General features: G+C 33.4%; 1 pseudogene; it reads right to left on the minus strand.

The window, feature by feature from the left end:
- Positions 1-338: 338 nt before the first annotated feature.
- On the minus strand, positions 339-5,245 carry LOC107785872 (uncharacterized; annotated as a pseudogene).
- Between the last annotated feature and the right edge of the window lie 9,695 nt (positions 5,246-14,940).

Here is a 14,940-nt window from a genome sequence, read left to right on the forward strand (position 1 = left end):
GCGATTTTCAATTTTAGTAACAACAGAACTTCATTTCCAATGCTAAAGTTGCCTACTGAATTGTAGTGAGTATTTTCCTTGTCACCCCTCGATACATTGAAGCTCCTCTTGAAAAATTACTACTCTTCCTGCAAAAATTTGGACAAATCAAATGAATACGAGTACTAATTAAGTGCGGGAATTGAAGCAGCAACAAGCCTACCTTCTTAATTGAGCTACATATTCTTGTCGTGTCATGTTTTTCATTTTCCTACTGCGTTAGAGGTTTTAAAAAAATTATATGACAGCATAAACAAACAAAATACAGTTGATAAATAATCTTTATATACTACTGCATACCGGGAAATTTATGTGTGTTGAGAGTCCCTAGTACTTCAGTGCTGCCAAATCATATGATCTTGCAGCTTTTTCTTCCACGTCATACCCACCTAGATTTATGATATTTATGATCATCTGGTTAACAACAAGATAGACATATACAGTCACGGCTCAATCATTTCACAGAATATACAACGTATACAGAAATTTAAATTAAGATTTACCTAGATAGACTGAAAAAACCGACATGCATCCCCAACAATAATCATGAAGGAGGAGAAAAGAGAAGCAAGTTTGTACCAGTTCAGAGAAACAACTCACCAGAAGTTGTAAAAAGCAAATCCATTAAAAAAAATGTTTGACACTAACATTGCCTTCCTTTCCTGCTCTGCCATTCTTTCTTACAACTGTTGTCCCATAGATGAGCTTCGTATCTACCAGTCCATCTATGCCTAATTCAAAAGAAATATAACTAACAAGATCATGGTGTCTACCTTTTATTATGAAAAAACATATAACCACTTAAGTATTACAGAATAAAGGTCATCGGAATTAAAGAAAACAAAATAGGATAAAGGGGAAGATCTAACCTAGTGACGCCTCGATACTATGAGGTTCTTTGGCCAAAAGTATCAATGGATTTCCTATGAACAATTTGCTTTTGATAATCCACCTTCTCAAGCCCTCTTTTCTTTGTTTCCATGGCAATACTATCCGCGACAGTTGGAGATATTTGCTGCATTCCACTGACACAACTTGATTGAGAGCTAGGGCTCATTGATAAGCTAAGTGATATAAAATCTCCGTATGTTATTGCACCACTAGACCCAGATTCTCCACTATTATCAGTCATGCAGCCTATCATATTCTGCTCTAATACATGCCCTTTTAGATTTTGATAGTTTCTTGACACCCAGTTATTAATTCCAGACATTTCATCAACTGGCATTGTTGGGACCTGAGGATTGCACTCTGTTTTCCCCTGATCAGTAGATTGATATGCTGAGAAATCAGGGTAGTGTTGTTTTTGTTGTTACTGCCTAGAGGTTTCTTGAACAAGGTTCGAGAAATCTTGGCTGTTGGTGGTCTCATTTTCTTGGTGTTGGTTAATATTTTTTTTTGGTAAGGTAAAATTTTTTAAATAAAAAAGGTACCAAGATGGTATAAATATAATAGGCCAGCAACTAACACAAAACTGATCTCCTACATCACTTAACTCCACTAGAAGATTCATATAACTGTTCCAAATTTCCATAACACTTCTTTTGCACCAGAAATACAGATTTATCAAACATCATTTTTAATCCTGGAAATATGTTGCCAACCATATTGTCCATATACAAGGTTTCTTTGCCGCCACCCACCCAAAACAAGCTACTTTACAGGTGCTTTAGATTTCCAAATTGCTTTCCAGTTTCCATGGCCAATTTGAATCATGCATCCTCTGTTGCTTTTCCAATACAGTGTATATCTGTTGACAGTGAATTTTCCATCACCACTTGCTGCCCAGATAAATGAATCTCTTATTATCCTACAAACTAACACTGTCCAGCAACTGCAGCAATTGAGCATGTTCATCTATTTCCAAGTCATTTGAGGCCTCTCCAAAACATCAGTTACCAGCTATTATTTGAGTACAAATCTGCTAAATTTCCTTTTTTGTTTGTGGAGCAACTATATAAAACGGGAAATCTTGATCTGAAGCTCTAATTTCCCATCCATACATCATACCAGAATAAAATATTATTGCCATTCCCAAATATCAGCTTAACAAGCTGACTATATTCACCCTTTAGATTGCTAATGGTACTCCAAACTCCTCCCATAGAAGAAGACTGAATTGCACAAGGAGCCAATAATCCTTCCTTCCACATTTGACTTCTAACAAGCTGCTTCCATAGTCTGTTGCTGCCATCATTAAACCTCCAAACCCTTTCTTGGTGTTGATTATAGTAAATCTTGTTGTCTAAGCTGTGAACCATACCTCATCCGCTACAACCTTCATAGTGATGGATCCCCATTGCTGCATCACCAAAGAAATCCTCCAGTTTAGGTGTTGAAACTTACCATGCCTTCAAACTAAAGTCACAAGGATATTCATAAAATAAGCAAGAATCCCAAAGCATAAAACAGAAAAAAGACCCCATTTAAAGACAGGACAAGTTTTGAGATGAAAATAACCTTTTGGTTGTTCTGACCTGTTGAATGCTTTCACAATGCATAATGAACCATCATTGAGAGGCATCACAGAAAATGAAGAGAAAAAGGCTGCATCGTCACTTTCAGTATTATAGTATATGCCTGGATAGTTGAGATGAGTTGGACAAAATCTAATGCAGACTGAACTTGGAACATTGCTTGAGCCAGGTTGAGTGTGATGGTGATGAGGAGGAGGACCCTCTAAGCTGTTTATGTGAGGGGAGAATGAATAACCAAGCCAGTGGATGTTGCTGTTAGTGTTGCCGCTATTGTCATCATTACTCAGAAGACTTCATTTTCGTTGCTATTGGATTGAAAAAATCCTGACACTTATAAAGAGATTCAGAGCATGTTTCTCTTGGAGCAAGGCGGCAAGTCAATCATTGGGAGACAAATAAACTAATCATACTCCACCCTTTCTTTTGCTCCCTCCATTTGAACTTATTTTCTATTTTTGTTTTCTAGACATAAATCTAAAAACAAAGTAAAAAACAACTGAATGGGCTCTGTGTGTGTGAGAGTGTGTGTGTGTGTGTGTGTGTATCACACTGCAAAGATTACCAAGGAGAACAAAGGGAGTCCCTTTAAACTAAAAAACGAAAAGAATAGGATACAGCAAGTAATGTCGGGCATCCTTCCTGCATTCCGTTGGGATCTGTGTTTGAGAAAGACGTCTTCTTTTTCTTTTCTTATGCTCCACCCCCTGCATCCTTTGGTTTTTCTTTTCTCCCTTTTGCTTTGTGCACGACTATATATGTACTAGTATTACATAAGGAGACTGTTGATTCGAATCTACCCTCGTGGATTACTGCTTCTTTTCTGTGGATAAGGGATATTATATAAAAATGTGAACCAACAAAGTCTCTTCTTGCTAAGCAGAACTTACCTCTGCCACTTATAAGAAAGAAAACAAGAGCAGGCGTTGCTGAAGAAAACTGCACAAGTACGTACCCACGTACTGGTTAATTTAATTGATCTAAAACCAAAGTAAAACTCCATCATCTATCAGTTGGAATTTAATGAGAAATAAGAGAAAGCAATGGTCATTTTAGTAGATGCGACAGAGGAAAAGATTGGAGTTAATATGGCCATAAAACTAGAAATATTAATAAGACATGATACAACAATCAATTAGCTGTGCCTGTTGCCTTTTACAGTCTTCCAACTGCATCAGGGAAGCTTAGACTTAGATCTTCACAAGCAGCAGAATTCAGAAACATCTGGTCACTTCATAGAATAGTCAATATAGCATGCTAGGCATCTACCTCTCCCTTATTGGCGACTCCAGTTTATGTGAACATAGAGAATTGGAATAATGCCACAATCAAAAGAAAGATATAGTCTTTCAACACCTAATCTTGAAATAGAATGCGTCCATTGGTCAAATTCACTAGAAAACTGTCTCCCAAAGCAAAAAGTCATCTTAACATGAGTCACTTTACGACCCGAATAAAGTTGTAATAACTGATTTACACCATTCATGAAATTTTACTGATAGTAAGGGCAACATGTATGGTTGTGAGGGTTAATCCCAAACATGTCAAGGCATCTGAATTGTAATGTAGGTATAGAGGCAAAGAGATATTTTCACCTTCTAGATAAAATGCTCGTCCTAGCAGCATCTATTACTATCAAATGTGCAAGAATGGAAGACAAAACATCATCTGGTAGCTGGCTGAAGTAATCCTCCTTTGCATCATGAACCTAATTGCATTACAGGTGGAAACACGGATTTTTGAAGAGAAAATTTATAAAAAGTTACATTATCCCAACAAAAAAAAAAACTACTAAAAAGATGCCCTTCCCACGCTTATGAGGATAAAAATAACTACTAGTATATTTGATTATCGGACCCAAGTTATGTAGCAAAATGTGGACTCGTGCATATTAACATGCTTTTGGCTCCTCAATTAGAACCTCTACTCTTTAATTTTTTGCCAAATTTGGGTTTAATATTTGTTTTTGTTTTCTGAATTAGCTTCAAACATGAAGAGGATAATCTAATTCAGTACTCCAAAAAAAACGACATTGTCAATTTATCTTAATCACTTTTAAAAAAGAAAGGGAGCCGTGGAGCAACATTAAAGTTGTTTCCTAGGTCGAAGCTTGCAAAAGGGTAGGCTGCCTACATCACACTCCTTGAGGTGCGGCACTTCTCGTACCCCCTGCGTGAACGCGGAATGTTTCGTGCACCGGGCTGGCGTCTAAGAAAAACTCCATGAGTAACTAGATTCAAAGATTTTTTTTCCCCTGGAGATTACCATGACTTTATTTTATAGTTTTGCCAATTTGTTTTCATAAGACAACATCAAAAATAAAAAATAAAAACAGATTTTGCACATATCTCTGCTAAAGCTTTCTCTTTTTCTACGTGATCAGGTACCAAATACTTTTTGATTAATCGACCTGGTCTTGACCAGAATAGAACTTTACTTCTCGGTTTTTTACCCAAAAACCCGTAATAATTCATCCAAAGAGCAATTCCACCCAATGTAAGCAACGGCAAAATTATTCGTCCTAACAAAAGGAAAAGGGAACAAAAAATTTGCAATAAAACACAAAAGGAACGAGCTTTCATTATCACAATTCAACTAGTTAAAAGGAAGAGAATGTTAACCGGGAAAATTTCTGTCAGCAAGCGCCATATATGTATGTATAATTCTGCTGCTAATATTTAACCGAGAAAGAAAGCACTCCAACTTGGGGCAGAATACGGTTTTTTATGTGCCGACTGCCTCGGCTTTTGTTATTTTCTTTTTTTAATTTTGGGATTTGGGATAATTTAAAAATAATAGTGCTTCATTTGTCCTAATTTATTTGGTGGACCTCGGATTTTAAGAATAAATTTTTTAGAGCCCGTTTGGCAAAGTCGCTAAAATCTGATTATTTTAAAAAATATTTTTTATAGTTTGTGTTTGGCCAATTCATTTTAGAAGTACTTTTTGCAATATTTGGTAAACAAATTGTGTTTGGCAAATCTTCTAAAAGTACTTTTGAGTGTCAAATTACCAAAAAAAATGAGACCAAGGTCTTATAATTGTTTTAAATAGAAAAATAAACTCAAATATTTATCGTAAGAGACTTTTAATATTTTTTATTTTATTTAATTAAAATATAAAACATAAAGTAAACAAACATATTAAAGATTTAAATCAATTTTACAGATATAATTATATCAAATCATATATTATTATCTAGTATAATTACTTATTGTTACATGATGATTTGAATAATCAAAATACATCATTTAGTATGAATTAGAAGTCTATTTCATAAATTACTATATATTGATAATTTACCATGAAATAATAAGTAAAGTCACTCACACATTATAATATTTCTCAATAATTTCATCTCTACATCTATCACACACTGTCTCCATATTAGTAGAAGACTTGCCTTGCATCTAAAGGAATATCAGAAGGGCCAACTCCTTCCTCAATCTCTACAGTGATGTCTTTATTAGCATAATAATTGAATTTCTTATCGGTAGAAGAATATCGTCGGATGAAATTATGTAGCCATGATAATTGTAGTTAGATGATTCTGAGTGTCAAACTTAAAAGATGGCATTGGGTAAAATAGAAATAATTTTAAATATATAAAAATAATTTTTTTGTAAAAAAATAGTTAAGTATATTTAAATCCAATTCAAAAAGAGTAACTAATCATTAACAACACATAATGTATAATTAATTTTTTAAATTTAAATTAAAAAAAACTAATTAGTATTACCTAACCTTACTAATTTTGTCCTACATTGTCAAGTGGCCTATTGTCATGTTGTCACTTGGCTTAATGTGTGATGATTTTTCTTCTTCTTTTAATAATATATAAATAGATTATGAGATACAATTGTGAATTTATTACCTATTTGTGGGTAATTTTTACAAATTAGATTTTATAACTATTTTAAAGATTCGGGAACTAATTTATTACCTATTTGTAGGTAATTTTCACAAATTATAAATGATTATTTGTAGGAAGAGAATTGATAATCCAAAAAAGGATGTAGATAATATGCTTTAGTGTGAAAAAGGAAGAAAATAATTTTGAAAGTTACAGGATATTACACAAAAAAAAAATCAAAAACAAAAAAAGTCAATAAAGAATTTAGAAAGTTACAATATGATTCGTATATATGATATCTTTAATTTTAAAAGAACGATAAAATTAGAAACAAAAATAAAAAGAAAAAACTTAAATTAGTAAGGGATAATTTGGAAAATATAAATTTATGGTGAAGATAGTTTTGTCTTGAATAAATTAATTTTTTACTTCTGCTTCTGCTTCTTGGAAGAAGCTAGAATTTTCTGTTTCTTCCCAAAAGCAGAAAAATTGCTTCTGCTGCTGGCCAAAAGTACTTCTCTGTATTGGCCAAATAGCTTAAATTTTTTAAAAAGTACTTTTTGGAGGAAAAAAGTACTTTTGGTCTCCCAGAAGTTTGGCCAAACAGGCTCTTAATGTAATTATAAATTTATATAAACACTTCAAATTTTTTATAAAGAAATTTATCTATTTAAAAACTATGTAAAAAGTATTATAATTATAATAATATAAAATTCAAAAAATCTAAAAGATATATGAAAAAACTTGTTTGACTCTCCTCAAAATTTCTCGAAAATTGTTTGGCTACTATAGTTGGTTGAATGCGTGATCTCATAAATTTTATTGTTGTCGATATTGACATGTAGAACAGGACTCTATCTTTATTCGCGTCTGATTAATCCAAGGTGGTAAGAAATGGAATCAATAAAATGAAAGAAGCTTCTTTGAGAAAGAGGCTGGATGCGTCTGTAGGAATGCATATTTGCTTATTGAGATTTGAGACACAAAATTTAATTAGTTTTTCAATGAAAACCTTAGAAATTGGTATGTATTTTATCTTAAATAGACATCAGTTGTACAAATAGCAAATTTTTATTTTTCAACCAAGTAATTTCTAACTGAATCATTGTTGCTGCAATTTGTGTATTATTTGTATGCCTAAAAATATTGACTTACACCATAATTCCTTTTCTAATATCTTTCTTATTCAGATGAATACTGTCACCAATGTTGAAAAAGGTACTCATTCTATTCTGAAGCAAGATGACAAAGAGCACAAACTCTTGTCGCGAAATCCCTAGTGTGGAATCTATTAATCATCCTGGTGGCGGAGCAACAATCAAGTAAGGGTGGTCAATCGAACACCCTTAGCCGGAAAATTAGATTGTATATAAAAGTAAAATATTCTCTATTGTTATAAAATAAAAGCAATATATCAAGAATCATGTAATTAACTAGAATTAATAATAGAAGAGAATGATAATATTAGAAAAAAATATTTTTTTCTTCGTTTTCAAAGTGTCTTTTTTAGGTTCATGAACGAACCTATTTATAAATACTATTACATTTTACAGAACTTCCTAAATCTAGTTATGAGTCTAAAAACCAACACGAATCTAGACATATCAAGACAAATCTAGATATGAAAAGATTTTCCAAATCGCAAGTTGGACATCCACCTTCTATGCAAGTGAATTTATAACACTCCCCCTTGAATGTCGATTAAAAGATAATTGTGTCTCGTTAAAACCTTACTAAGAAAAATCCAGTATGGAAAAGTCTAGTGAAGAAAAAAGAGTACACCTATCTTGTAATATGCATTGAGAGTTGTCTCACCAGGAAACCCCAATTTGGACAAAACCTTTAAGGAAAAAAGAGTACAATGCGTGTTTTTCTCCTTGATGAGAGCATCAATTCACATCTTTGAACATTCGCATCCCAATCTTGTACTCTAGCTTCTTAAAGGTTGACGCTGGTAGAGATTTGGTGAACAAATCAGCCATATTATCACTTGAACGAGTCTGTCGCACATTGATATCATCATTCTTTTGAAGATCATGTGTAAAAATAATTTTGGTGAAATGTGCCTTGTCCTATCTCCTTTTAGCATCCTTCCTTCAATTTGACTATGCATGATGCACTATCGTCATACAAAATTATGGGTATTTTATTATACTTTAAACCATATTTTCTCGAATAAGATGTATTATATATCTCAACCATACACATTCTCGACTTGCTTCATGAATAACAATTATCTCAGCATAATTAGATGAAGTAGCCACCGCCAAGATACGACAGTGCCTCCACATTTAAACACATAGCATGTTTGAGATCGGGTCTTGTGTGAGTTAGATAAATACATAACATCGGCATAACCAACAGGATCAGGACTGTAATCATTGCCATAAAATAAACTCATATCGATAGTCCATTTTAGATACCGCAATATGTGTTTGATTCCATTCAAATGTCTCCTTGTAGGAGCAGAGTTATATCTTGGTAAGACATTAACTGAAAAAGTTATGTCAGGCCTTGTAGTATTAGCAAGATACATTAATGCACCAAATTGTACTAAGATATGGTACTTCAAGACCAAGAAACTCTTCATTCTTTATTTGAGGTCGGAACGGATCCTTATTCATATCAAGTGATCGAACAACCATCAGAGTACATAATGGATGTGCTCCATCCATGTAAAGTCGTTTTAATACCTTTTCTATGTAGGCAGATCGATAAACAAATATCGCATTTGCCAAATGTTCAATTTACAAACTAAGACATAATTTTGTCTTTCCGAGATCTTTCATCTCAAATTCCTTCTTTAAATAATCAATTGCCTTTTGGAATTCTGTAGAAGTTCCAATGAGGTTTATGTCATCAACATATATGGCAAGTCAACAAACTCCGATGATATTTTCTTTATAAAAATACATGGACAAATGACATCATTTATATAACCTTCCTTTAATAAATAATCAGTAAGGCGATTATACCACATTCGTTCTGATTACTTTAGACGATACAAAGATCTTTGCAATTTGATCGAAAATATTTCCCGGAACTTTAAATGATGTGCGTCAGGAATTTTAAATCCTTAAGGAATTTTCATGTATATCTCATCAAGTGAGCCATAAAGGTAGGCTGTAATCACATCCATTAATATATATGCCAAGCTTTTCATGGACAATAAAATTAATGAGATAACGAAATGTTATTGCATCTATAACAGATGAATATGTCTCTTCATAATCGATACCAGGCCTTTGTGAAAATTCTTGTACAACAAGTCGTGCCTTATATCTTTGCACCTCGTTTTTCTAATTCCTCTTACGTACAAAGACTCGTTTATAACCAACAGACTTAACACCATTAGGTATTTGGACTACAGGTCCAAAAACTTCACGTTTCGCAAGTGAACTCAACTTTGACTGAATTACTTCTTGACATTTTGGCCAGTTACATCTTTGTCGACAATTTCCAACAGACTGAGGTTCAAGATTGTCTTGATCCAAAACCCACTATAGGCCGCGATGACGCCAAACGTCGCAGTTAGGCAAGCCAACGGTGAACTAACAACTTAATTATTCATTTTATTATTTTCGAAATCGTGAATCTTATTAGATAAGGAAATCAATGCTTTAAAAATTGTGAAAACTTACAATTTAAATAGAAGAAATAATAAAAATGTGTAATAGCTAGGCAACACCACAAACAATTTACAGAATATCGCAAAACCCGGTGTCACAAGTTCATGAGCACTTACTAAGGAGTACAATAATAATATAGCATCTGTCTAGAATGTAGATGAGATAGGATAAAATGAATAGTACGATGAAGACTTTGTGGACTGCGATGCGTAGCCTGAAATGCAGCTCACATAAAGTCTCATCAAAAACTGTGCCTACGCGCCAAGATGATCACCAAATGAACATGTTAGATCCTGCACATTTAGTGCAGAAGTGTAGCATGAGTATGTAAATCAACGCGTACCCAGTAAGTATCTAGCCTAACCACAGAGAAATATTGACGAGGGGTCGACATCGACACTTACTAGAGGTCCAATAAAATAATATAATAAATTATAAGCAGATATGAAGCACACAACAATAATGGGTAAATCTGTAAGTTACATAATCTTCCAAATATTCCTTTAAAGTATGAATTTCTCAGTCTTGTATTCTACCTCAACAACTCAGATGTATCAAGTTCCAATATAAAGCGAATAAGAAATACCATAAAAGATGTTGGGCATTAGTGGAAGGATAATCTCATGAATATTCGGATTTCCAGCGATATAACGCACGATTATGCCGAGGTCGTTCGGGTCGATCCAGAATAATGTGTACACTGCCGAGGGTCTAGCGGCACGAACAATAGATGCATCTATTATACTGCCGAGACGTTCGGCCCACTCTACAAGAAAAGGAAAAAAATTATCGAATTACGAGACACATGCATACAATACAGTACGTGAGCACAAAGTGAAATATAACTTTTATCGTTCCTCGAATAACTTGCCAACAACTCAAGGTGATAAGACTCAGCCTATATATATATATATATATATTTCTGAATCAAGTTCAATTATAATTCAATTAATTAAGCTAGCAGAATGAGTTCAATTAAATAAAATATTATATGATAAAGTCCTAAGTCTACCGGACATAAACATGCTTTAGTTACGTACGGACTCTCGTCACCTCGTGCGTACGTTGCACCCACAACTAGTAACACATAACAATTACGTCACATAGGGGGTAGTTTTCCCCTCACAAGGTTAGACAAGAGACTTACCTCGCTCCGAAGTTCCATAACCGGCTCCAACGCCACTCTAACATCTCCAATCGATGCACGTCGCTCAAAAACTAGTCAAACAATGAGCAAATCAATAAAAATATTCTCTAATACTCATAATAAATCAATTCATAACAATTCTCAACTCTGCAGAAAGGTCAATAAAGTCAACCCTCGGGCTCACGTGCCCTAATTTCAAAAAAATTTGAAGATAAGCTTTTCCCATAAAAATACGAACTCAAATATATAATTTATTCCCAATTTCGTGGTCAAAATCCAAAAATACGAGATTCTAGGTTTTCTTCAAAATTCCACATTTTTCATAAATTTCCATGTTAAATCCTTATAGAATCTGTGTAATTAACTTACAATATGATAACAACACGATAGAGGATTCAAGAATTACTAAAGAAAATCAAGAAACGTGCGGAAGCTAAAAGAAAATAAAGAAATGAAAAAGGCAGATATTAAAGATAGATTGAATTCAAGAAAGAGTTTCTTGAATTCAAGAAGTCTATTCTTGAATGTTAATCCTAACAACAACAATTAGCTAACGAAAAACTAATCGCCTTTTGTAGAGGTTAAAAACAAGAGATAGATTGTGAAACCCGACCCTTTAGAATAACAAGAACAACAATAAGCCTAAACTTATCACCTTTCGTGAATACCTAGAAGTGATCTAAGAATTCGAAAGAGTTTAATCTTACCACCTTAAGTTGAGTCTTGAAGGTTGAAGAATAAATTCAAGAGTAGCCACACACAAGAGTGCAAGAAAAATCTCACAATTTTTATTGATAATAGTCCGAATAATCTATGTCTAAAAACAAAGAATGCACTCCTTTATATAGAGAGCGGTCACGAAATTCTACCTAAAAAATAAGTAAATAAAGTCCTAAACTACTTTGGACAACGAGTCCAACTACCTTAGGAAAAGGAAAATACTAGGAAGTAAAAATCAAGTCATTCTTGGAAAATAATTCTAAAGATCTTAGTAAAAGGAAAACATAACCTTAACTAACTAAAAAAGCTATAAATATAGTCCCATAATATATGGAAATACCAATCTTGGATAGAATCTTGAAAATTTTGAAGAAAATTTGCAAGCAACTTGGCACCAACTTTCACTCAATATCTAGCACGACTATTGTACCATTCTTGGACATCAAGTAAGTCATTTTTATGCTATAAAAACATGGTTTTATGTAGGACTTCATGGGCTGCAAGTTTGGACATATTTTAGGTGTTAAATTGGTCCAATAGTGGCCTGATTTGGACCTTCTTTAGAGGATGTTTCTTGAGATTTAATCCACCTCTTATTGGACATGAATTTGGACCATAAAATAATTATAATATCTAGATAACTCATATCCTTTATCCTTAAGCTCCTCCTCCCAACTAACAACTTCTTTGATTGTTCCTGAAGTCCAATGACCTTGTTTTACAACTTTTTAACTTGAGATCTTGTTAAAGGTCCTCTTTGAAATTCCAAAGCTTCATCCTTGTCCTTGAATAGATTTGAGCTTCCTAGGATGCTATCATTCCCCTCTTCTTGAAAAAACATTTGGGCCTTGCAAGAAAACGAAGACAAGCACTAGAAAATAGCATTCACTAATATGAAAAATGATAAGAATAAAACAAGATAGTGACCATGTGTCCACTTAACCTAATTAAGCCTAATTGGTGTAAATACTCCTTTATAACGCATATGGATATCATCATCCCAATAAAATTTATGCCTACTTAGATTTGTCCCATAAAAACCTCTCTTAAGGTAGTCAAAAGGTGTGCATGACAATGAAATTATGAAAGATTGGCCACACATCCATTTAAAACAAGTATCTCTACCACATTTATCAAATAAGACACTTTTATAATATAGCCAAGTATCAATTACAATTTTCATGGATTCTTCTACATGTAAGCTATTCAAAGAAGCACATAAATTCACAAGAAGGTTAGAAGAACCCATAAATTCCAAAATAAAAATTTCAATATATTCAAGCTCATGATTATAACTTTCCCCAATAATATTCGCAACATCAATAAATTCTACATAATTGCTCAAACTGTCACAGAAAGAGTCATAGATAGGTTCATGAAAGAGTATTTGATGACTAATATCACAATAATCATGCATATCCTCTTTACTAGAAGCAAGCACTTTTACAGGCTCACAATCAACATGATTAGAGGAATGATTTTCCATCAAACAACAAAACTTACATTCTAGCAATTTATCACATGAAAACTCAATAGGCACTTGAATAAGAGAAGAAGAAATATTTAACTCATTCACAAGCCTCTTCTCATAAAATTCAAGCCTCTTTCCACCAAGTTGGAATATATAATGATCTATGTCATACTCAATTTGAAAACAAAGTAAATTACTCTTGTACTTGAACTTAGATATTACAGTTAGTGACTTGATGTGCATCAAAATATCATTATCCACAAAAATTATAAAGTCACCAACATAAGAATTAAGAGTATAGTTCATTACCTCCAAAAATACTTTAGGTGTTCCAGAAATGCCAAGAATGCCAGTAAACCAATTATGCATACCATACTTGGACTTATTTACTAATGGAACAACATCACCTTATATTCTTTTATGCAACGATTCCAGCTTAGCAATGGCTTTAGGGAACTCTATGTCATAAACCTGTAAATAAGAATCAAAGAAGTCAAAAGATTCAATAACAAAGAATTTAACCAAGCTTTTATCTTCCACCATCCAACAAGAATTGATTTCGCCAAATTCATGTTGGAATCCAATTGGATCCTTTGCCAACATCTCTTGTGCCTCACCTCCCCTTTCAAAAGGTCTTTCAACATGTGGCTGCATAAAATCACAAGAACTAAAATAAAAAAGAGTTAATGGGTTAGGAAGTAAAGAATTTTTTTTTCTTTGGCTTTTATCACAAAACTAACTTTTTCCTCGTCCTTATCCTCTTCTCTCTCACCAAGGTTTTCTTCTTTTTCTTCACTCAAACCATCTTTTTTCTCTATCTTTAATTCAAAGCCTTTTTCTATCTCATGGCCTTCTCTCTTTTCTTTCCTCTCAAGCTCACTCTTTTCCTTCCTTGACATCCCACTCTCTGTACTCAACACAACCTCTCCTTTTTCCTTTACTCCTCTCATTCTTTTCTCTCTCATATTTTTTCATATTTTCTTTAACAGTCTTTTCATCTTCACAAATTTGTGAGGGAGTCAAAGGTCTAAGAATAAGTTTCCTCTCGTTAACCTCAAAAGAGTATCTATTTTTTCCATGTTATATGAAGCTCTTCTATACTCGTACCATGGCTTTACCAACAAGATATGATAATTATTAATGGGAATCACATCACACCAGATCGCATCCTCATACCTTACAATAGAGAATAGTAATAACACTTTTTTATCTACCTTTACTCCTCCAAACATGTAGGGTTCAGTATGCTCAACATAAGGCAAGTTCAATTTCTCAACCATATAAGTGCTAATTGAGTTATAGCCAAACTCTTTGTCAATTCTAAGGGCACAAATCGCAGACATCACTTTAGCTCTTGTTTGAAAAATAACTTTACCATTGTCTTTCTTTCCTTCAGCATGTTGTAAGTTTGACTTTTCAAATTGTTGAGTCATAGCTCGCCTCCTTTCTTCATAACTACCTGTTTGAAACATCTTGAACAAAGATTAAAAGAATTATGTCTCTCTTAACTTTGGCTTTTTCCTTCCAATATTCTCACCTCTCTTGGCTTTTTTCACTCAATGTAACTCTTGGTCGTTAATCTTTAGATTTACTAATAAACCTTACTA

Source organism: Nicotiana tabacum, chromosome 3, assembly GCF_000715075.1.
Source record: "Nicotiana tabacum cultivar K326 chromosome 3, ASM71507v2, whole genome shotgun sequence".
Classification (NCBI taxonomy): Eukaryota; Viridiplantae; Streptophyta; class Magnoliopsida; order Solanales; family Solanaceae; genus Nicotiana; species Nicotiana tabacum.